Here is a 24,404-nt window from a genome sequence, read left to right as displayed (position 1 = left end):
GTTAAAAATCTGCTTTAACTGCTTCTATATCTGTTTTTCTAAATTATGAGTTCCAGGACTCTGGGCCTCCTAATTTGCACTGGCCTAGGCCTCTGTGGTTCTCTGAAAGGCCCCGTGTGGAAGACTGACTAAAGTCTGCACTCTCAGACAGAGGATGAATTCAGGGTGAAAACCACAGCCTTCTCTGTCTGGCCTCCTAGAAGAGTCTAACTTCTAATTAGCCCTGCCCTGATAAGGAGGAGAAACAAAGGTGGTAATTACATAGAAAATGACCCAGAGGAACTACTAGCTTAATTCTGTGACAGCAAATATAAGGCAACTTTTACAGACTGAAGAGCAATTCTTCTTCTTCTTTTTTTTTTTTTGTTGTTACAGTGTTCAATTGCATTTCATTTATATCAGAGCCAAATTATATCAAGCTTGCTTATCACAGCTCCTTGAAGACCAATATAGCAGCGGCTATCTAGGGTTAACAGAGTTAGCACACAACTAGGCAATGAAATTAAGAATCTGTATGATTACTCAAAAGAAAATAAATCAGACACTTTTGCATGGAAATAATTTTCATGAAAGCATTTGAAAAGCAGCAGTACCCCACCCTTTCTCAATTCAAAGTTTGATTTCCATAGCTTAAGTCCCTTGATTCCTGAGAGTGGCTAGACTCACATAGAATGTAGTTTCAAGGTTATGTATGCTGTTTTCTGTAAAGTCTACCTGTGCAAGAAACACATACTTTATCTCTAAAACTTGGAACAAAGTCTGAAAATTGCCCCCTACTAATTTGATCAAAACCCCTGACCTGGGTCCTGCATATGACAGAGGTGCTAATAAACTTTGTGTAGCTGGGTATTTGCCGACTCTCATTGGAAGCTCAGTTCCTTGATTCTTCCATAATAAATTGTCTCTGTCACTGATCATTCAATAACTTCTAATTTTCTGTGTTGTTTCCTAACGATATAAAAGCATTAGCGTTTTATTTGAATGTTCTAATGAATGCTTATTAGATGTTTCATTAGTATTTTGTGGACATCATATTATATCTATTATCTGAATTTCAGGTGCTGTGTATTTTTGATACTGTTTCATGGTAAACCTATTATTTATTGTATTTGTTTATATTTGGCCATTTTTACTATTATTATGCTGTTGTCAAAACTGTATGTTTTATTTTAAACTGTACCTGTTGTACACCACCTTGCGTGAATCTCTTCATAATGGTGGTTAATAAGTACCAATAAATAAATAAATAAATAGACTGAAACCTCACTGATTTATACTGTATGATGTCCTTTATGATCTCATTGCCAGGGTGCCGGCGGGGCACCGGGACGGAGGATGGCGGGAGGCGGAGACAGAGCTGTGGGGAGAAAGAGTTGAGAGAAAGGAAGGGAGGGGGGCCCGGGGCTGCTAAAGTTTTGAATTTTGTTTTGTATTTTTTTATTTCATTCAAGGGGGGGGGGGGGGGGGGGGAAGCGGGGAGTAGCGGCGACCTCGTGCGGGGGGGGGGGGGGGGGGACAAGGCCGTCCATAAAGGATGCTCCTGACAAGCGCCTTTGCCCCCTCCCGATCCTTTTTTTTCACTTTTAGATTGATGCAGGGGGAGCGGGGAGAAGCAGCGACCTTGGACGTCAATAAAGGACGCCCCTGACGTGTGTTTTTGCCCTCCTCGCTTTTTTGGGGTGGGGGTTTACATTGAAGATTTTAGTTGGACAGCCCTAACGACAGGTACAGACAGACCTGTCATTAGCTTTCCAGCAGTTTTCCAGCGTTAGGGCAGGCGGAAAACTTTAGTGCATCTCGTTTCAATAGGGTTTCTACACAATTTGCTCATCTGCATTCCGTTTTTGTTTTCTGCTACCGTTGTCGGAAAATGGCCTTTAATGCATGCCACGGTTCAAAAATTCTTCATTAAAGGGTCGTTAAAGTTTAGTGCATCTGGGCCTCAGTGGCGGCAGTTCAATTTGGAGCAGGCACAGAAGCTACATGGAGCATATGCAGAGGAGCTCTAATAGTGTAACATGCTATCTGCCTCTGTAGCTTCTTTACAGCGAGATCTGTTTCTGACCCTTCACTGTCAAAAAGCCGCACCTTGCTCTTGGCTCCTCTGAATCCCAGGAACATTCAAGTTGAGTCAAGATATCCTATTTTTTCAATTTTCAAATACATATCTCAGAAACATCAGGATACCCTATTTTACCACTGTAGCAGTCTTAAGAACACAACTTCAAATTTATATAATAATATCCAACCTCTCTCTAAATTCACTTATCCCAAAAATAAATAAATAAAAAAAATTTGGGACCTCAGCAGAGCGCCTTGATTATCTCCAAAGTCATCACTGGTCCTTATTATATTTTATTTTTGCTTATAATTTTCTCTTCTATGCATAACTCTTCACATCTTTTTTTTTAAGTCATTAGTGTCTTCAAACTTGAAAGTTCAATAACTTAGCTTATGGTGTCAGTTCCAGGGGTTCACTTGGTCCAACATGAGTCATGTTTCGCACAAAAGTGCTGTATCAAGGATCAACCCCCTGTAAAAGAGCATATCAGATCTGAGTTTCAAAACTGCATTATATAGAAACTAGTAAAAAAGGCCCGTTTCCGAAACCAATGAAACGGGCGCTAGCATGTGGCTTTTTTTTTGTGTGTGTGTGTATGTGTCACAGAGTTATTGTGTGTGTGTGTGTGAGGGTGCAGTGTGTGTGCAGGTTGTTGATGTGTGTCTTTTTTTGTTTTATTTTTTTGCTTGGGGGTTGGGGGATGTGCTGTGCTGTCCTTGGTCGCTGTTTGCTGCTGGCTGGGTCGCGGGTAATCCTTCCAGTTGGGCTGCAGCTTGTCCTGTTCGCCCACGTCCCAGATGGTGACGGGCACGTTGTTTTCCGGCTCCTCTGACTCCATGTCAAGCGATGCCAAATATAGTCTGTGCTATAGGCCCTCTGGCACTCTTCAGTACTGGCATTAGGCATTTAAAAATTTCTCCCCCCCCCCCCCCCGGTCTTTTTTTGCACATACCCACAGCAGGAATATTCTTCTCTCGTTCTAGCGATGGTTCTGTGCTCTCCGTGCTGCACAGATAATGAGCCATTCTGCTGGGGAATGCTCCTCCCTTATTCTCATGTAGTTTCCTCTGATTGGTCCGTCTTACGTTGCCTAGTGTTGCCTGGGAACGGTGTTGTGATGGTCCTTTGTGTTTCAGAATGTTGAGGGTGTTTTTTCTGATTGGTCCGTCATGCCAGGGCGGGGCAGAGAGACATGGTCAGTGTTGTGGCTTCACCACCATGAATCCATGAACCCTTCAGGGAGTGACTGAGTGACTTCAGAACGTTGTCTTCAGAACGTTGAGGGTGAGTTTTATTATAGTAGATTTTTTATCTTGCTTCTTTATATAAAATCATCTTTTACCAATGTCTGCACCAGACCTGTCATATTGACTAATATTTCTCCTGTAGTCAAGATGGCGGTGGCATTGGCAATTCCTGCTCAAGATTATATACTACCAACTGATTCTGACATCCACCAATCAGGGAGACAGGATTCAAATCAATGTCATCCACTACAATTCTGCATTCAGGGGCCCTTTTACTACCAGGTAAGCGTCATGCGGTATAAAATATTTTCTATCGCGTGTTTTCAGTATGCATCAAATTCAGAATTACCACCTGGGGCATGCGGTAGCTGGGCAGTCATGCTGATGTGGCGCATGCTGGACGCGTAAAGGCAACCTTACAAGGGTCCCTCACTCCTTTTGGAAAGACTGAAGCGTAAATATCCAAAATTGTTCTTTGCAATTCAGTAACTGTTCATAAATCCAGTCTCTGATTGATGGACATCAGAATCAGTTGATAGTATATATTCTTGAACAGAAAACGATGCTGACATCTTGACAACAAGAGCAATATTAGTGGGTATGAGAGATCTGGTGCAGACATTGGAAAATGATGATTTTATATAAAGGAGATAGATAAAAAATTGTTTATAATGCAATTTTGAAACTAAGATCTGATATGCTCTTTTACAGGGAGTTGATTCTTGATACAGCCTTTTTGTGTGAAACATGACTCATGTTGGACCACGTGAACCCCTAGAACCGACACCATAAGCTAAATTATTGAATTTATAAGTTTCAAGACTATGACTTCTTAAAAAAAAGATATGAAGTTATGCATATATGAGAAAAATATAAGTAAAGATAAACAAAAGGACCAGTGACAACTTTGGAGATAACTGTTTGATGGGTAAAAAGAATTTGCTCCTATCAAGGCTCTCTGCTGAGGTCCAAAAAATGCTTTTTTTTTTTGTTTTTGATAAGTGAATTAGCTGGTTTTAGTGATCTTAAAAACATTGCTATACTGGGAGAGATCAAAGGTCCATCAAGCATGGTATCCAACAGTGGCCAATCCAGGTCACAAGTACCTGGCAAGATACCCCCCCCCCCCCCCAATAAGCAGTGGATTTTCCCAAGTCTATCTTAACAATGGCTAATGAACTTTTATTTTAGAAAATTATCCAAACCTTATTTAAACTCTGCAAAGCTAATTGCTTTTACCACACTCTCTGGCAATGAATTCCATAGGTTAATTGCATGTTGAGTGAAGAAATATGTTCTCCAGTTTATTTTAAATTTACTACTTAGAAGCCTTCGTTTCATGTCCCCTAGTCCTTGTATTTTTGGAAAGAGTAAACAAGTGATTCATGTCTACCCGTTCCATTCCACTCAGTATTTTATAGACCTCTATCATATCTCCCCTCAGCCATCTCTTCTTCAAGCTGAAAAGCCCTAGCTTCCTTAGCCTTTCCTCGTAGGGAAATCGTCCCACCTCCTTATCATTTTCATCACCCTTTTCTGTACCTTTTCTAATTCTGCTTTTATCTTTTTTGAGATGTGGTGACCAGAACTGAATACAGTATTCATGGTATGGCTGCACCATGGAGCAATACGGTAAAATTATGTATAGTCATACCTGATAATTTTCTTTCCATTAATCATAGCTGATCAATCCATAGACTGGTGGGTTGTGTCCATCTACCAGCAGGTGGAGATAGAGAGCAAACTTTTGCCTCCCTATATGTGGTCATGTGCTGCCGGAAACTCCTCAGTATGTCGATATCAAAGCTCCATCCGCAGGACTCAGCACTTAGAGAATTACACCCACGAAGGGACACTCTGCCCAGCTCACCACCGCCGAAACGGGGGAGGGGAATTAACCCAGCTCATCCCCACACAAGTGGGGGAGGGGAATCCATCCAGCTCATCCCCGCGGAGCGGGGGAGGGACACCACACCCGCCGATGCGGGGGGATCTGGCTTATCCTGCAACCGCAACCGCGGGAGGAGCTGACTGACCCTAACACCGCCGAAGCGGGAGGGGTACAAAGCTGCCCTACAGCCGCACGAAGCGGGAGGGAGTGCCGGCAGAATTTATGTCTCAATCCAGCCCCGTAAAACGGAGGGGAGAGGAATGCAGCAGCTCACTGTAACACAAACTCGTCTCAACTCTTGAAGAATCCAAGTGAAAGAACTTGAACACGAAGTCTTTCTGAAATAACTGAAGACTAAACTTGAACCTGAAATGCAACCAGAATAAAAACAGATATCTGGGAGGGGCTATGGATTGATCAGCTATGATTAATGGAAAGAAAATTATCAGGTATGATTATACATAATTTTACCTTCCATATCATCAAGCTGATCAATCCATAGACTGGTGGGATGTACCGAAGCAGTACTCACCCAGGGCGGGACATAGAAATCCCTGACCGCAACACTGAAGCTCCAAACCGGGCCTCCGCCCGAGCAGCCACAGTCAAGCGGTAATGCTTGGAGAATGTATGGGCCGAAGCCCAAGTTGCCGCCTTGCATATCTCTTCCAAGGAGACGGAACCGGCCTCTGCCATCGAGGCCGCCTGAGCTCTTGTGGAGTGAGCCTTCAGCTGGATAGGCGGCACCTTCCCCGCGGCCACATAAGCCGCTGCCATGGCTTCCTTGACCCATCTTGCCACTGTAGGCTTAGCAGCCTGCAGACCCCTACGAGGACCTGCATACAGGACAAACAGATGATCCGATTTCCGGAAATCATTGGTCACTTCCAAGTATCTGATGATGACTCGTCTCACATCCAGATATTTAAGAGCAGAGTACTCCTCTGGGTAGTCCTCCCTACGAAAGGAAGGGAGACAGAGCTGCTGATTCACATGGAAGCGAGAAACAATCTTGGGCAGAAAGGAAGGCACTGTGCGAATAGTCACTCCTGCCTCAGTGAACTGTAGAAAAGGCTCTCGACATGAGAGCGCCTGGAGCTCGGAAACTCTTCTGGCTGAAGTGATAGCCACCAAAAAGACTGCTTTCAACGTCAGGTCTTTCAGAGATGCCCTTGACAAGGGTTCAAACGGCGGCTTCTGCAATGCTCTTAGCACCAGGTTGAGATTCCACGCAGGCACCACTGAGTGCAGAGGAGGGCGCAGGTGATTAACTCCCTTGAGAAAGCGCACCACATCTGGCTGCGAAGCCAGGGAAGCACCCTTCAGGCGGCCCCTGAAGCAAGCCAGAGCCGCTACCTGGACTTTAAGGGAACTGAGCGACAGGCCTTTCTCCAGACCTTCTTGCAGGAACGCCAACACTGAAGAAATTGGAGCAGTGAAGGGAGAAAGTGAGCCTGCTTCACACCATGCTGCAAAGATACGCCAAACCCTGGCGTAAGCAGTAGAAGTAGAGCGTTTCCTCGCTCTCAGCATAGTGGCGATGACCTTGTCTGAGAAGCCCTTCTTCCTCAGACGCTGCCGCTCAATAGCCAGGCCGTAAGACCAAAGGGAGAGGGATCCTCCATCACCACGGGACCCTGATGTAACCGGCCCTGCTCCACTGACAGCCGCAGAGGATCGTCGACTGAGAGCCTGATCAAGTCCGCATACCAGGGACGTCTGGGCCAATCCGGACCCACCAGGATTACCCTGCCGGGATGCTTTGCCACCCGGTCTAGCACCCTGCCCAACATGGGCCAGGGCGGGAACACATAGAGGAGCTCTTGTGTCGGCCACTGTTGGAGAAGAGCATCTACTCCCAGGGATCGAGGGTCCCGTCCTCTGCTGAAAAAGCGCGGCACTTGGCAATTGGCCGATGACGCCATCAGATCTAGGCTCGGCTGGCCCCAGCGCTTCGTGATGTCCAAGAACGCCTGAGCAGATAGTTGCCACTCTCCGGGCTCCAAGGTATGGCGACTGTCAGGTTCGCTTCCGCCCACTGGCAAAGACTCATAGCCTCCTTGGCTAGAGGGGCGCTCTTGGTACCTCCCTGGCGGTTGATATAGGCCACAGCCGTGGCATTGTCCGACAGGACCCGTACAGGCTACAACACCAGTACCGGGATGAACTCCAAAAACACCAACCGAATGGCTCTGTGTACCAGGAGGTTGATAGACCACTTGCCTCTGCAGGAGACTAGAGCCCCTGCGCTGTCCTTCCCAAGCAGTGGGCTCCCCAGCCCATCAAAGAGGCGTCTGTCATGACGACAATCCACTCCGGGGTCACCAGAGGCAATCCTGCAGACAACTTGTCTGCCTGCGTCCACCAGCTCAGCGCCTTGCGCACTGCTGGGTCCACGGGAAGGCGCACAGCATAATCCTCCGACATCGGAGTCCAGCGCAGCAGCAGAGATAGCTGTAGTGGTCTCATATGAGCCCTGGCCCAGGGCACTACTTCCATCGTGGCCGTCATAGAGCCCAACAGCTGCACGTAGTCCCAAGCCCGAATAGGAGAGGCTACTAGGAACTAGTCCACCTGAGCCTGAAGCTTGACAATCCGATTGTCTGGCAGGAACACTCTGCCCACTTGGGTGTCGAATCGAACTCCCAGATACTCCAGGGACTGAGTCGGGCGCAGCTGGCTCTTCTTCCAGTTGATGATCCATCCCAGGGAGCTCACAAGAGCAACTACCCGGTCCATAGCTTTGCTGCACTCTGCATAAGAGGGGGCTCGGATCAACCAGTCGTCCAGATAAGGATGGACTTGTACTCCTTCCTTTAGCAGGAAGGCCGCTATGACCCCCATTACTTTGGAAAAGGTCCGCGGGGCAGTAGCCAACCCGAAAGGGAGGGCTCTGAACTGGAAGTGTCGTCTCAGGACTGTAAAACGCAGAAAGCGTTGGAGAGGAGGCCAGATGGGAATATGCAGGTACGCTTCCTTGATGTCCAAGGAAGCCAAGAACTCTCCTGCCTTAACTGCCGCTATAACAGAGCGGAGAGTCTCCATGCGAAAGTGCCTCACTTTCCAGGCCCGATTGACCCCTTTGAGGTCGAGGATAGGCCGGACAGAACCTCCTTTCTTTGGAACCACAAAGTAAATGGAGTAACGACCCTTGCCAATCTGATTTTTTGGCACCGGAACGACCGCACCCAGGCGGATCAGGTTGTCCAAGGTCTGCTGCACTGCCACAGCTTGACCGGAGACTTGCAGGGAGAGAGTACAAACCCGTCTCTTAAGGGTTGGCAGAACTCTAGCTTGTAGCCGTCTCTGATGACTTCCAGCACCCACGCGTCTGAAGTTATAGAGGTCCACTCGCCCAGAAACGAGGACAGCCGTCCTCCAATCTGCACTGGGACGTGGACCAAGGCCCCGTCATTGGGTACGAGACCCTGGGGGAGGACCGGAGGGAGCACCTCCGGGACGGCGGTCTCTGCGAAAGGAATGCTGCTTGGGGGAGAAAATCCTCTTGAAGGAAGAGGGGGCAGAGGAACCCGACTTGCCCGGGCGGTACCGACGGGCTTCCAGCAACCGTCCTCTGGAGGTACCGGGACGAGTACTAGCCCGAGCCCTGACCTCTGGTAATTTCTTGCCCTTAGACGTGCCGAGATCGGTCACGATTTTGTCCAGCTCGACCCCAAAGAGCAGCTTGCCTTTAAAAGGCAATCTAGCCAGGCGGGATTTAGAGGCGTGGTCAGCAGACCAATGTTTCAGCCAAAGCCACCGCCGCGCAGAGACTGTCTGAGCCATGCCTTTAGCTGAGGCTCTCAAGACATCATACAGCAAGTCTGCCAAATAGGCTAAGCCCGATTCCAGGGCCGGCCAATCAGCCCTCAAGGAAAGATCCGAGGGGGAAGCCCGCTGCACCATAGTCAGGCACGCCCTGGCCACATAGGAGCCGCAAACTGAGGCCTGCAAACTTAAAGCAGCTGCCTCAAAGGACGACCTTAAGGCCGCCTCCAATCTTCTGTCTTGGGCGTCCTTTAGGGCCGTGCCACCTTCCACCGGCAACGCCGTTTTCTTAGTCACCGCAGTGATTAAAGAATCCACGGTAGGCCACAGATAGGCCTCACGTTCACTCACAGCCAAAGGATAGAGGCGGGACATAGCCCTAGCCACTTTAAGGCTAGTTTCCGGGACATCCCATTGAGCCGCAATTAAGGAGTGCATGGCATCATGCACGTGGAAGGATCTAGGCGGGCGCTTCATCCCCAGCATAATGGCAGAGCCAACAGGGGCTGAGGGAGAGATGTCCTCCGGAGAGGAAATCTTCAAAGTGTCCATGGCCTGTAAAAACAGGTTGGGCAAATCCTCTGGGCTAAAAAGCCGCGCTGCAGAGGGGTCATCCGCTCCATCCGAGCGGGGATCTATCTCCTCCAAGGAATCCGCAAAGGACCGTTGGGAGACCTCAGACACGCTGCCCTCATCTACATCGGAGGAGACAAAGTCCTCCAAGGCCTGGAAATCAACCCGAGGGCGTTTACCTCTGGGAACCTCAACCTCTTTATCAGAAGAGGGAGCAGGGGCAGCGTTTTGCATGAGGAAAGCCTGATGCAGCAGCAAAACAAACTCGGGGGAGAAACCCCCCAGACTGTGCACTTCCGCAGCCTGGGCAACAGCCCTAGACGCACTCTCAACCGGCGCTCGCAATAGCGGGGGAGAGACATGCTGCGCATCCAAAATGGCGTCCGGCGCGAAACTCCGCGAAGGAGCCGCGCGGGAAGAACGGCGCTTAACTTTAGCCGCTTGTGCCGTCGCCCAAATTAAGGGCGTTCATGGCATTAATGTCTCCAACCTCAAGGGCGGCCCACGAAGAAGCCGTCCGAGCCGCGTGGCCGGCCAAGATGGCGGAGGTGAGGAGCGGGGGATGGGCGTTTATGGCGGGAAAAAACCGCCACGCCGGAGGAACGACCGGGACATTCATCGGCCACTAAACTGTCACCCATCAAGGGCGAATCAGGTTGTAAAAACCCCCGCATCCCCTCTAGAAGCGCTCCAGCGATCCGGGGAGCGACCCTTTGCGCCCTCGCCCTCCGACGCCATATGCCACGAGGAGAAGAATCGGGGAACCCCCTGCCCGCTATAAAAAGGTAAAATTACCTGCTTGCCGCTCCGAGCTGTAACGAACTGGTGTCCCAGTGAGTAGCTGCAATGAACGTTTAAATAAACGTCGAATTAAACGCCTTTAAAGACGTTTAAAATTTTTTTTTTTTTTTTTTTTTAAACGGAGCCAGCGGGAGGGGGGAGAAAAGGAGGGACCTGGCACCACCAGGTTTGCACTTGCTCAAAAGAGCCCTCAACCCCAGGCCTCAACAAAACCTAAGGATTAGGCTTGGAGGCCTAGCCAGAGCTGCTGCTGTGTGTGACCACCACCTGCTGAGATAGAGAACATACAGGAGTTTCCGGCAGCACATGACCACATATAGGGAGGCAAAAGTTTGCTCTCTATCTCCACCTGCTGGTAGATGGACACAACCCACCAGTCTATGGATTGATCAGCTTGATGATATGGAAAAAGGCATTATACCATTCTCATTTTTGTTTTCCATTCCTTTCCTAATAATTCCTAATATTCTATTTGCTTTCTTAGCCGCAGTTGCACACTGAGCTGAGGGTTTCAACATATCATCGACCATGTATCTCCTTTGAGGTTGAACTACATTGGCTTCCAATAAGAGCAAGAATTATTTTTAAAATATGTTGCTTTGTTTTTAAGATTCTAGAGGGCTTGTGACCACCCAATTTAACTTCATTAATCACTCTACTGTATGATGGTAGAGCACAACATACTTGTAACTATCTTATGCTGAGAGTTCCTTCGTTTAGAGGAATCAAACTTAAAAGTTTTTAGGAAAAGTCTGCAGTATTTCAAATGACTAAATATTGGAATACACTCCCTGTAGATATTAGGGCATCTTCATCCTATTTTTGTTTTCGGAAACAACTGGTCTTATTTATTTTCTAAATTTCTGTTATGAATTTGTAGGAACTCCTGTTGTACTGTAGCTATTAGGTAATTATTGTATTTACCTATTTAATGGGGTCTTTTATAAAGGAATGGTAGCGTTTTTAGCAGGCGCTAAACGCTAGAGACACCCATAGGAATATATGGGCATCTCTAGCACACCTTTTTAAAAGGACCCTATAGTTTTCTTTTGTTAACTTGCTCTGAACCTAGTTTTAAGGGGAGTAGTGAGCTATAAGTACCCACCATCATAATTTTTTTTCTGGTTGGTGACTCCAAACGTGGAACCTTGCATCACGTATCTATAGTTTGAGTTCTTCTTTCCCACATGCATCACTTTGCACTTGCTCACATTAAACGTCATCTGCCATTTGGATGCCCAGTCTCCTAGTCTGATAAGGTCCTCCTGCAATTTTTCATAATCCTCTTGTAATTTAACAATTGAATAACTTTGTGTCATCAGCAAATTTAATTACCTCACTAGACATTCCCATCTCTAGATCATCTATAAATATTACATTTTGGTATATTAAAAAGCAGCAGTCCCAGCACAGACCCCTTGGGAACCCCACTATCTACCCATACTGAACATTTAACCCTACTCTCTATTTTTTTTTAACCAGTTCTTAATCTACAATAGGACATTACCTCCTATCTCATTATTTCTAATTCTTCAGAAGTCTTTTATAAGGTACTTTGTCAAATGCCTTTTGAAAATCCAGATACATAATACTGATCGGTTCATCTTTATCCACGTTTTTTCACTCCTTCAAAGATATATAGTAGATTGGTGAGGCAAGATTTCCTTTGACTATATCCATGTTGGCTTTGTTTCATTAATCCATGCTTATGTATATGCTCTGTAATTTTGTTCTTTATAATAGTCTCTACCATTCTGCCCGGCATCGTCAGGCTCACTGGTCTATAATTTTCCGGATCACCTCTGGAACTCTTTAAAAAAATTAGCATTACATTGGCCACCCTCCATGCTGGATTTTAAAGATAACTTGCATATTACTAACAATAGCTCTGTAAGTTCATTTTTCAAGTCCATCAGTACTCTGAGATGCATACCATCCGGTCCAGGCGATTTACTACTCGTCAATTTGTCAAATCGACCCATTACATCTTCCAGGGTTACAGAGATTTGTTTCAGTTTCTCTGACTCATCAGCATTAAATACCAATGTGTTTTGATATTCAGCTTCAGTGACCGAAAAAGACTATGTCCAGCTTAACTCATCTGAACTACCCTGCCCAGTCCCTGAAGCAGGATATGAAAATGTGTTGGATTGGACCTAATAGCTACATTATTTGTTCTATGCTGATTCATTGCTTGTTTGCAGGATAAGTTTCAAAGTTTTACTAATTTTGACATTTTGTTATGTAATTCCTGCTTTTGACTGATAGAGAATGGTGCTATAAGGCGCACTGAAACTGCTCCGAGGCTTTTCCTTCTTCAGTTTAAATGGTTGTGGTATGAGCTTTGTTTGGGTCTGTTTTTCTATACACCACTAGCCTCTGAGTAATGTGATATTCATGGGAATGGACTTTTAGAGATACACAACATGGGGGTAGGGTTATAAATATTTTTAAATGCTACTTGTGTTTTAAGACATTTTTACTTTTACAGACAGCTTAGCACAGTGTTTCTCAAGTCCAGTCCTTGAGTACCCCTTGCCAGTCAGGTTTTCAGGATATCCACAAAGAATATGCATGAAAGATATTTGTATATAATGGAGGTAGTGTATGCAAATCAAGTCTGTACATATTCATTGTGGATATTCTGAAAACCTGATTGGCAAGGGGTACTCCAGGACTGGACTTGGGAAACACTGGCTTAGCAGATATCCCGGTATTAGAAAATTCTAATTTGGTTTTATATTGAAGTCTGGAAGTTATACTACAATTACTAGCAGATCTGTCTAAAGCATATATGTTATTAGGAGATTTTAATTTGCCTTTGAATCCTCAGAAGAATGATAAAAATAATATTTTGTGCAACACGGTTATTGATGCTTTGTTAACTGGTTGAAGAATAATAAACGTGTTAAATGTGGAAAAGACAGACATAATATTAGTTGGCAAAATATATGAAGAACTTATTCCTAGTACTATAGATCTGTGTGACATGGAAATTAAGGTTATTCATCAAGTTCAAAATTTGGGTGTTATATTTGACTCTCAATTTTCATTCAAATCTCAAATCTGTAAGATAGTACAGAATTCTTTTTTGAAATTATGAATGTTGAATAAGTTGAAAGATTGCATTCCGATTGATGATTTTAAGTGGCTTAAATTATTGCAATGCATTATATTTCGGTTGACCACATACGAGATTAAGAGCACTATAAATTATTCAAAATGATGCTGCCAAGTTTGTGCCTGGCTGCTCAATTTCACTTACTCCTGTCTTGAAACAACTTCACTGGCTACCAGTTCAAGAACGTATTCAGGCTTATTTTCGAAAGAGAAGGGCATCCATCTTCCGACACAAATCGGGAGATGGGCATCCTTCTCTCAGGGTTGCCCAAATCGGCATAATCGAAAGCCGATTTTGGGAGCCCTCAACTGCATTCCGTCGCGGGGACGACCAAAGTTCCCACAGGCGTGTTGGAGGTGTAGTGAAGGCGGGACTGGGGCGTGCTTAACAGATGGGCGTCCTCGGCTGTCAATGGAAAAAAGAAGGGTGTCCCTGACGAGCACTTGGCCAACTTTACTTGGTCCATTTTTTTTCACGACCATGCCTCAAAAAGGTGCCCGAACTGACAAGATGACCACCGGAGGGAATCGGGGCTGACCTCCCCTTACTCCCCCCCTCCCCTCGTGGTCACCAACCCCCTCCCACCCTCAAAAAAAAACTTAAAATTTTTTTTTTGCCAGCCTCAAATGTCATACCCATCTCCCTGACAGCAGTATGCAGGTCCGTGGAGCAGTTTTTTAGTGGGTGCAGTGCACTTCAGGCAGGCAGACCCAGGCCCATCCCCCCCACCTGTTACACGTGGTGGTAATTGGGAGCCCTTCAAAACCCACCCGAAACCCACTGTACCCACATGTTAGTGCCCCCCTTCACCCCTTAGGCTATGGTAGTGTTGTACCATTGTGGAGAATGGGTTTTGGGGGGTTGGGGGGCTCAGCACCCAAGGTAAGGGAGCTATGCACCTGGGAGCAATTTGTGAAGTCCACTGCAGTGCTCCTAGGGTGCCCGGTTGGTGTCCTGGCATGTGAGGGGGACCAGTGCACTACGAATGCTGGCTACTCCCATGACCAAATGGCTTGGATTTGGTCGTTTCTGAGATGGGCGTCCTCAGCTTTCATTATCGCCGTAAACCAGGGACGACCATCTCTAAGGTCGACCTAAATGTGGGGATTTGGGCGTCCCCGACCATATTATCGAAACGAAAGATGGACGCCCATCTTGTTTCGATAATGCGGGCTTCCCCGCCCCTTCACCGGGACGTCCTTAGAGATGGTCATTCCCGTTCGATTATGCCCCTCCACGTGTTTAAAATTTTATTCACGATACATAAAGCTTTAAAATCGGATGCAGGCCATTATCTTTCAAAGCAGATAAATGGTAAATGTAAGCAAACTTTATTAATAAAATAGCATATAGATTATACTGCCCAACACAGGCTGTGTTTTGTCCAGCAGGGCTGCGTCAGGGGCTACAAAAATCGAATGAGACATACAAATAAATTAATCACGAATGTATAAATAAAACCAAAATCAGCTGATAGTAAAGTAACACCATGACATAGACAATCAAAAACATATATATATGTAGCTCTCTCTTTATATACATATACTCTACAATAAAATAATACTGAATAAATATATTAAAAAACATATCAAATCCAACACATATATACATACCTGTTAAAAATATTAATGGACTATATGATAAAAAGCATATGACATATGTGTTCTTATAAATAAACAATAAATAATAGATAAGACATTTTTCTTACTTATATACTAAAATCCATAAATAAATAACTATTCATTACATACATATACAGTCAATTAGTCAAACTAAAACAACAGACTCCATCATATAAAAGTTACCAATTTCCCATTCCACTTGTTGCCAAAATCCTTCCACCTTAATACAAGACCACCATATGTGCCAAAAAGTCCCATCTTGCCCACAATGCCTCTAGCACCATCCCCAAGCAGCTGGAAACATCTTCTTCAGCTTTGAAGGTGTTAAAATACCATCTATAGAGAATTTTGTAAGCATTCTCCTTTAATACAGACTGATAGACTATTTATCAGCAGTGAGAAATATCTGTTTCCACCCTCCCCCAAATATGTCTGCCATGCCTCCATAAATACAAACTTTGGAAAATCCTTCTCTCTCAGAAATGCATGAAACCATGTTATTGGTCCTTTCAGCTGATGGAAAGAGCCCTACAACCCTTCCCATTGCTCCACCCTCTCTCTCCCTCTAAGTCCTCAACCCCAATATCATCCCTTTTCATAAGTCCTCAACCCCAATATCATTCCTTTCATAAAAGCTTGTACTTGCAGGACTGTTATAAAGTCTCCCAAATTACTCTAACATTATTTAAAACATTCACTGAACAGCCACGTTTTCAATTTGCACTGGAAATGAAAGTAATCATCCCTATCTAGTTCTTAAATCAACAGGGAGATCTTCTACAGTCTAGGGCTAGTACCTGAAAAACATCCATCTCTTGTGCTTACAAAATTTAAAAGTATTTTTTTCACTCAATGTACAATTAAACTCTGGTGTTGCCAGAAGATGTGATCAAGGTATGCAGCATTGTGGGGTTAAAAAATTATTTAGACACATTTCTAGAGAAAAAGTCCATAAACAAGTATTGGCTAGGTAGATTTGTGGAAAACCACTGCTTACCTTTGGGGTTAAAAACCACTGCCCTCTGATTCATGAACAGCAACCTCATGGCTAAGCCCAAGGAGCAGCTCCCTTAACTGAGCTCCTCACAACCCTGCCTCTATCACACCAGTTTACCTTCCTCTCCTTCTTCATCTCCTCTCCTCCCTGTAATAGATACAACCACATCTAGTCAAATGACACTGAAAGCCTGGGTGAACAAAAGATGCAAGAGTATTTGTTGGGTGGAGGTAGCTGCACAGGGAACAGAGGCTCCCATCAGGGGAATGGGCTGCAGAAGAAAGATAACTGCAAGAGAAAGAGGGCTTTCTTTTCCTATGTATTCCCTTTGTACAATTGTGCAGGAAGCTCGTTAAAAGAACAGCTGAAGGAGTGTGATGAGCATCAGCATACCTGCTCTTCTTAGACACCACTGTGGTAGTTCTGGGATTGGTCCAGAAGCTGTCCAAGAGGGCGGAAGAGAGGGAAAGAAGAGTGATGAATTTTAACATTGCAGCTCTTAGGCAAACCTATCTCAGTGAGCATCCTAATTAAACAAGCAAACAAATAAAGAGTAGTACTACAAATCAATTCACAGGAACCAAAAGATATACAAAGGGTAAACACAGGTTTATAAATACCACCTCCTCTGATCAAAAGACAACATAAGATCCCTTAATAAATTTCGAAAGGAAAAATTATGTCTTACCCGATAATTTTCTTTCCTTTAGTCACAGTGGATGAATCCATAGACTTGTGGGTTATGTCCATCTACCAGCAGATAAAGAACACTGAACCGAACTACATATAGGACAGTATGTCTCATAACAATGCAGAAAGAATAATCAACAAGTTAGAACTTCTCACAGAATCCAAAATCAATGAGAGAATAATCGGAAACCCCAAGATCCAAGGAAACTGCAATAAGAAACTCAGAGAAAACAGACAAGGGTGGGACTCTGGATTCATCCGCTATGAATAAAAGAAAGAAAATTATCATGTAAGACATAATTTTTCCTTCTTTGTCATCATCAACGGATGAATCCAGAGACTTGTGGAATGTAGCAAAGCAGTCCTCAAACAAGGCAGGAAAAAGACACACCTGTGGAGAGTACCAAAGCCCCAAAGGATGCCTCCGAGCGCTCCACAACATCCAGGCGATAATGCTTAGCAAATGTATACGAAGACGCCCACATCATTACTCTGCAGATTTCATTGAGAAAGTATGCCCCAAGACTTGGCCCAGGACATTGTAAGAGCCGTGGTGGCATGAGTTCTGAGAGAAGCCAGCGGCTGCTTGCCTGTAAGAATATAAGCAGAAGAAATGGCATCTTTAATCCAACGAGCAATAGTTGGCTCAGATGCCACGGCCCCTCTATTGAGCCTTAGACACTCTTGCACCTTTGATGACCCGCCCTGTAAGGCGTACAAAACCCCAACCTTGGCTGACTTCTAATATCCGCTACCTACGTTCCTGTACCTGCTCCGCCGAACGCCTCTGGAGGAAATCTCGGGCCCTTGCTGATTTCTTACACTTTAAGTTCATGCTGACCTCCTTCCAATCTGCTCTTTTACGTGCCAAACAGGATTATTATATCCAACTGACCAACTCTCTTGGCTCTAATCCTCGACTTCTCTTCACCACATTGAACTCTCTCCTCAAGGTGCCCCCTCCCCCAACTCCCCCTTCATTATCTCCTCAGACCCTTGCTGAATTCTTTCACAACAAGGTTCAAAAGATAAACCTTGCTTTCTCTACCTCACCACCTCTCCCTCCACTAGTCCGTTCCCCTCTCTCTCCTTCCCCTCATTCCCTTTCCTCCTTTCCTGAAGTTACTATTGAGGAAACGACACTTCTCCTTTCTTCCTCAAAATGTACCACCTGTTCCTCTGATCCCATTCCCACCCACCTTCTTAATGCCATCTCTCCTGCTCTTATTCCTTTTATCTGTCACATTCTCAACCTCTCACTTTCCACTGCGACTGTCCCTGCTGCCTTTAAACATGCTGTGGTCACACCTCTCCTTAAGAAGCCTTCACTCGACCCTACTTGTCCCTCTAATTACCGACCCATCTCCCTCCTTCCTTTTCTCTCCAAATTACTTGAGTGTGCTGTTCACCGCCGCTGCCTTGATTTTCTCTCCTCACATGCTATTCTTGACCCACTACAATCTGGTTTTCGCCCTCTCCACTCAACCGAAACTGCGCTTACTAAAGTCTCCAATGACCTATTACTGGCTAAATCCAGAGGTCAATATTCCATCCTCATTCTTCTTGATCTTTCCGCTGCTTTTGACACTGTCAATCAAAGCATACTTCTCGATACCCTGTCCTCACTTGGATTCCAGGGCTCTGTCCTTTCCTGGTTCTCTTCCTACCTCTCCCTCCAAACCTTTAGTGTTCACTCTGGTGGATCTACTTCTATCCCTCTGCCTGTCGGCATACCTCAGGGTTCTGTTCTTGGTCCCCTCCTCTTTTCTATCTACACTTCTTCCCTTGGTTCATTAATCTCATCCCATGGCTTTTCCTACCATCTCTATGCTGATGACTCCCAAATCTACCTTTCTACCCCTGATATCTCACCTTGCATCCAAACCAAAGTTTCAGCGTGCTTGTCTGACATTGCTGTCTGGATGTCTCAACGCCACCTGAAATTAAATATGGCCAAAACCGAGCTTCTCATTTTCCCCCCCAAACCCACCTCCCCGCTCCCCCCGTTTTCTATTTCTGTTGATGGCTCTCTCATTCTCCCTGTCTCCTCAGCTCAAAACCTTGGGGTCATCTTTGACTCTTCTCTCTCCTTCTCTGCTCATATCCAGCAGATTGCCAAGACCTGTCGTTTCTTTCTTTACAACATCCGTAAAATCTGCCCCTTTCTTTCCGAGCACTCTACCAAAACCCTCATCCACACCCTTGTCACCTCTCGTTTAGACTACTGCAATCTGCTTCTTGCTGGCCTCCCACTTAGTCACCTCTCCAGTCGGTTCAAAACTCTGCTGCCCGTCTCATCTTCCGCCAGGGTCGCTTTACTCATACTACCCCTCTCCTCAAGACCCTTCACTGGCTCCCTATCCGTTTTCGCATCCTGTTCAAACTTCTTCTATTAACCTATAAATGTACTCACTCTGCTGCTCCCCAGTATCTCTCCACACTCGTCCTTCCCTACACCCCTTCCCGTGCACTCCGCTCCATGGATAAATCCTTCTTATCTGTTCCCTTCTCCACTACTGCCAACTCCAGACTTCGCGCCTTCTGTCTCGCTGCACCCTACGCCTGCAATAAACTTCCTGAGCCCCTATGTCTTGCCCCATCCTTGGCCACCTTTAAATCTAGACTGAAAGCCCACCTCTTTAACATTGCTTTTGACTCGTAACCACTTGTAACCACTTGCCTCCACCTACCCTCCTCTCTTCCTTCCCGTTCACATTAATTGATTTGATTACTTTATTTATTTTTTGTCTATTAGATTGTAAGCTCTTTGAGCAGGGACTGTCTTTCTTCTATGTTTGTGCAGCGCTGTGTATGCCTTGTAGCGCTATAGAAATGCTAAATAGTAGTAGTAGTAGTAATGTCAAAAATCATCAGTAGCCTGCAGGTACTGAATGAGCACACGGCGTACATCAACAAATGCAAGCATTCAAAATCCTTTTGATAATCCTTCTTTATGAAGAAGGGAAGACACAAAGGTTGGTTCAGGTGGAAAGAGGAAACCACTTTAGGAAGGAAAGAAGGAACAGTGCGAATGGCAACACTGGCCTTAGTGAAACAAAGAAAGGGATCTCGACAGGATAGTGCCTGCAGTTCAGAAATCCACCTAGCAGAAGAGAGAGCCACCAGAAAGACAGGCTTCAAGGTAAGGTCTTTGACTGAAGCAGCTCAAATGTCGCCCTCTGGAATGAATAGAGAACCAGATTCAGATTCCGTTCAGGACAAGGATGGAGATGTGGAGGCTTGAGACAATTAACACTTTCATAAAATGAACAACATCAGGATGCGCTGCCAGAATAGAATGTTGAAGCCGACCACCTGAACCCTAAGAGAGTTATAGGCCAGGCCCTTTGCAAAGCCATCCTGCAGGAAGGCCAAAATGTGGTGCAGGGTAGCCCGAAAGGGAGACACTGCCTGCCCCAAAAACCAAGTCTCCAAACCCCTAGCATATGCCGAAGAGGTAGACTGCTTCCTTGAAGTAGCCTTTCTTTCTCAACTTCAGCCTCTCAAGAGAGGGAGACAAATCTTCTATTAGGACTGGAACTGACAAGCGAGAGATGGAAAGGGTCATCCACCAAGAGACAAACCAGATACACATATCAAGGTCTTCGGGACCTGGAGCTCACTGATTCTGCGAGCTAAAGTAACCGTCACAAGAAACACAACCTGCCAGGACTAGAACTCCAGATGACAGATATTCAGAGGCTCTAAAGGAGCTTTCATTAGCTGGGTGAGGACTATGTTGGGATCCCATGACACAGTGGGAGGTTACAATCCTCTCACAAAGCGAACAACTAAAGGCTGTACAGAGATGGACTTGCCTCCTACATGGTGATGAGCACTAACTGCACTGAGATCAACCCTTACAGAGCTGGTTTTCAAACCAGACTCAAAAAGGTGTAAGAGCTGTTTTTTTGTAGGGCCAGAAAAGGGATCTAAGGCATTGCCCTCACACCAGATGGCAAACCTCTTCCATTTAAAAGAGTAACATCTCTTAGTGGAATCTTTCCTGGAAGCCAGCAAGATAAGGGAGACACTCTTAGGCTCTCATCGTCCAAGCTGTTGAGGCAAAGGACTGGAGGTTGGGATGCAGAAGGGAAACTTTGTTCTGCGTGATGAGTCACAGAAAACAGTCCAATCTCCACGGACCTTCGAAGGACAACTCCAGAAGAAGAGGGAACCAGATTTGTCGCGGCCAGTAAGGAGTGATCAGAATCACTGTTCCCTGGTCTTGCCTGAGTTTCAGCAAAGTCTTCTCTATGAGAGTTATGAGAGGATACAAATATAGGAGTCTTAGTCCCCAGTGCAGGAGAAAGGCATCCGACGCTAGTCTGCTGTGTGACCTGAGCCTGGAACAGTACTGAGGGACCTTGTTGTTCAGATGAGTGGTAAAAAGATCCATCAAGGGGGGTGCCCCGCTTTTGGAAGATCTTCCAGACTATGCCCATGTTGAGAGACCACTCGTACAGTTGCAATATCCTGCTCAATCTGTCTGCCAGAAAGTTGTTCTTGCCGGGCAGGTAAGTGTCACGGAGGTCCATACTGTGAAGTAGAGCCCACTACCACATTCTGATCGCTTCTTGACACAAAGGGTAAGAACCTGTACCCCCGCTTGTTGACAACAAAACACTGCAACCTAGTTGTCTGTTTGAATGATAACTATTTGGTTCTGGAGTCAATCCCTGAAAGCCTTTAGTGTGTTCCAAATGGCCTGGAGCTCGAGAAGATTGATGTGGCACTGAACCTCCTAAGCAGACCACTGGCCTTGAGAATGAAGCCCATCTATCTCAGCTCTATAACCTGGGTTGGATGCATCTGTTGTCAACAATTTTCAAGGTGGTGTTAATTTAAAATGGAAGTCCCAGGGTCAAATTGGACCAGACTGTCTACCACAGAAGGGAATGAGCCAGCTGAGGGGGAATGTGAATTAGGTTCCCCGTCACCTAAGACCAATGGGAAGCTAAGGTCCACTGAGCCACTCTCAAGTGCAGCTATGCTATGGGAACAACATGTACTGTTAAGGCCACATGGCCCATCAACCTCAACATTTGCCGAGCTGAAACCTGCTGGCTGTTGTGGACCTGCGAGGTATCCGCTCTTGCTTGAGGCAGGGAGGCCCGAGCTTGCACTGTATTGAAAAATTAGATGTAGGTTGGACTTAGGGTAGTTGAAAATAAATCCCAGTAGTTCCAGCACTTAAATAGTTAGGTGCATGGACTCCTCGGCTCCTTCTAGAGATGTGCTCTTGACAAGCCAATCGTCCAGATAGGGAAACACATATACCCCCAGTCTGTGTAGATATGCTGCGACTACCACCAGACACTTGGTGAAACCTCTGGGGGCAAACACCAGGCCAAATGGCAGAACACAATACTGGAAGTGGTGTTTCCCTATGCAAAATCGGAGAAACGTCCTGTGACTTGGAAATGTGGGTGTAGGCATTCCTTAAGTACAGAGAGAACAGCAAATAATTTTCCTGAATTAGAGAAAGAAGGGTCCCCAGGGAATCATCCTGAACCTTTCCTTGACCAGAAATTTGTTCAGACCCTTCAGGAATAGGATGGCCGGTCCCCTAATTTTTTTTGACCATTAGAAAGTACCTGGAATAGAATCCCTTCCCTTCTTCCCCTGCTGGTACAGGTTCAAATTCATGGACCTACAGAAAGGCAGAGATTTCCTCTACAAGTTCTTGCTTGTGCTGAGAGTTGATGGAAGGTGCTCTCAGTAGGCAATTTGGTGGTTTCCGACACCAATCAGAGCCAGCTCAGTCAATGGACCAGGTAACGCTCTGGTCCAGGGTACCAAGCGCCTGAGCCCATGATATCACCTGGCCCATATGTTTAATTCAAATCTTACCGATGATTGCAAAGAAAAAGGTGTGGGCACAGGAAGTCACCAGTGTTCTCCAATCTTTTTCCTCTTTTCCCAGAGTCCAACTCTTCTATTCTGTTCCACTTCCTCCACCTTAGCTCCGCTCTCAGGAACTGTATATCGTCACGCTGCTGGATTGGTTGTTTCTTGCAACGCAGGCTGGGATTGGATGACCAACATCCAATCCCAGCCTGCCTTACAAGGAGGAGCGGGGACACTGAAGCATTTAAACTGTTTCAGCACTGCCATCCTCTCTCTCTTTTTCTTCAGAGGAATTTTTGGAGTTTGCCACCTGCCCATCTCTGCTCAGCTTTGCTGCCTCTGCTACACAGACCTGCCACCGGTGCCAGTGCTACGTACTGCCTGCCCCTGCCCAGTGCCCACTGCTTCCTTCCCTCCCACCCAGGCAGGATAGTGTTGGACAGAGCACAGGTGACAAAGGTGAGTGGCAGGAAGACAGACAAAAAGTCAGCTCTTAAAAAAATTGGGAACTTTTTCCAGAGAAGCAAGGTGCTGGAAATAGGAAACAGCTACAGCCTGTAATGAACCCCAGAGCCGGGGTAGAAAGCAAAAAAGAGGCAATCGCTTTGGAGCTGGCAGCGAAACAAAAAGTTGAGTGGGAGTGAGAGCTCCTCCCCCCCCCCCCCCCCCCCCCCCATGAGTCCATCCTTGTCCTTGTACACTCTCATTCCAGAGAATGTGCACAGGTAAGAGAAGATCCCCCACCTTCATTCCTAACACTCTCCCTGACTTCTGCTTTCTCTTCTTTCACATAGCATCCCTATTTGAGAGTTTTACTAGAGATTGTGTAAAGACGTTTGCTGCAGAAGGAATTCATGGAATACATTTTGACAGGGCAGATGATGCTGAGAGAGTGACGCAGATGATGCTGAGAGAGTGTGGATGGTGTCTGTATGTTTGTTTATGAGGTCAGCGACCTCCTCCACTTTCTCTCCCAACAAGTTTTCCTCTTGGCATGGCACATCCACCAATCTCTCTTGAATCACTGTTTCGAGCTTAGAGACATGCAGCCATGAGAGTTTGCACATCCCCATACCCATGCCAGAGAATCTAGACACATCAAAGGTACCATAGGCGCCCCTGGCCAGATAATGCCTACACTCCATCTGCTTGTTAGCCAACTGGTGAAGCTCTGATGCCTGCTCCGAAGGGAGAGAGTCCACCAGACGTAGTGTACTGTTTACCAAAGACTCCAAAAACCAAAGACTCCAAGTAAAGGCTTGTATAGGGTTGGTAGGACTGGATGCGGGCAACGAGCATTGAGGCCTGAAAAGTCTTTCTCCCAAACAAATCCAAGGTTCTGGCCTCTCACTCTAGGGGCGCCGAACATAAGATCGAGAACTCTGGGCCCGCTTGAGAGTGGATTCGACCACCATGGAGTGGTGAGGCAGCTATGCCCTCTTGAATACGGGAGACTTCTGGATTCGATACTGCGCATGCACCTTTTTGGGTGTGACTGCACTGTGAGAGGAGACTCCCAATTCTTCAACAGTGCGTCCTTAAGTATAGAGTGCAATGGCACAGTGACCCCTTCCTTGGGAGGAGACTTACAGCCCAGGACAGACAACATCTCCACCCTAGGCTCCTCCTCCATCTCCAACTTAACTGGGACAGCCGCAGCCATCTCCCTCACAAAAATAGTGAAAGAGAGTGCCTCTGGTGGATCCTCATATGACTCCCCAAAGCAGTCCCAATCAGACTCCTCAGCATACTCGGAGGCAGCTGAACGAGTCTGCACTGATC

The 24,404-nt window shown here is 46.1% G+C and overlaps 1 protein-coding gene across 2 annotated transcripts in view; it reads right to left on the bottom strand.

Moving 5' to 3' along the window:
* The window catches only part of RAPGEF1 (Rap guanine nucleotide exchange factor 1), a 324,367-nt gene that overhangs the window by 229,000 nt on the left and 70,963 nt on the right, over positions 1-24,404 (bottom strand). The gene's annotated exons all lie outside the window — the stretch shown is intronic.

This window comes from Microcaecilia unicolor, chromosome 6 (genome assembly GCF_901765095.1).
Source record: "Microcaecilia unicolor chromosome 6, aMicUni1.1, whole genome shotgun sequence".
NCBI lineage: Eukaryota > Metazoa > Chordata > Amphibia > Gymnophiona > Siphonopidae > Microcaecilia > Microcaecilia unicolor.
The sequence above is the reverse complement of the archived record's forward strand: the minus strand, read 5'-3'. Positions and strand labels throughout refer to the sequence as shown.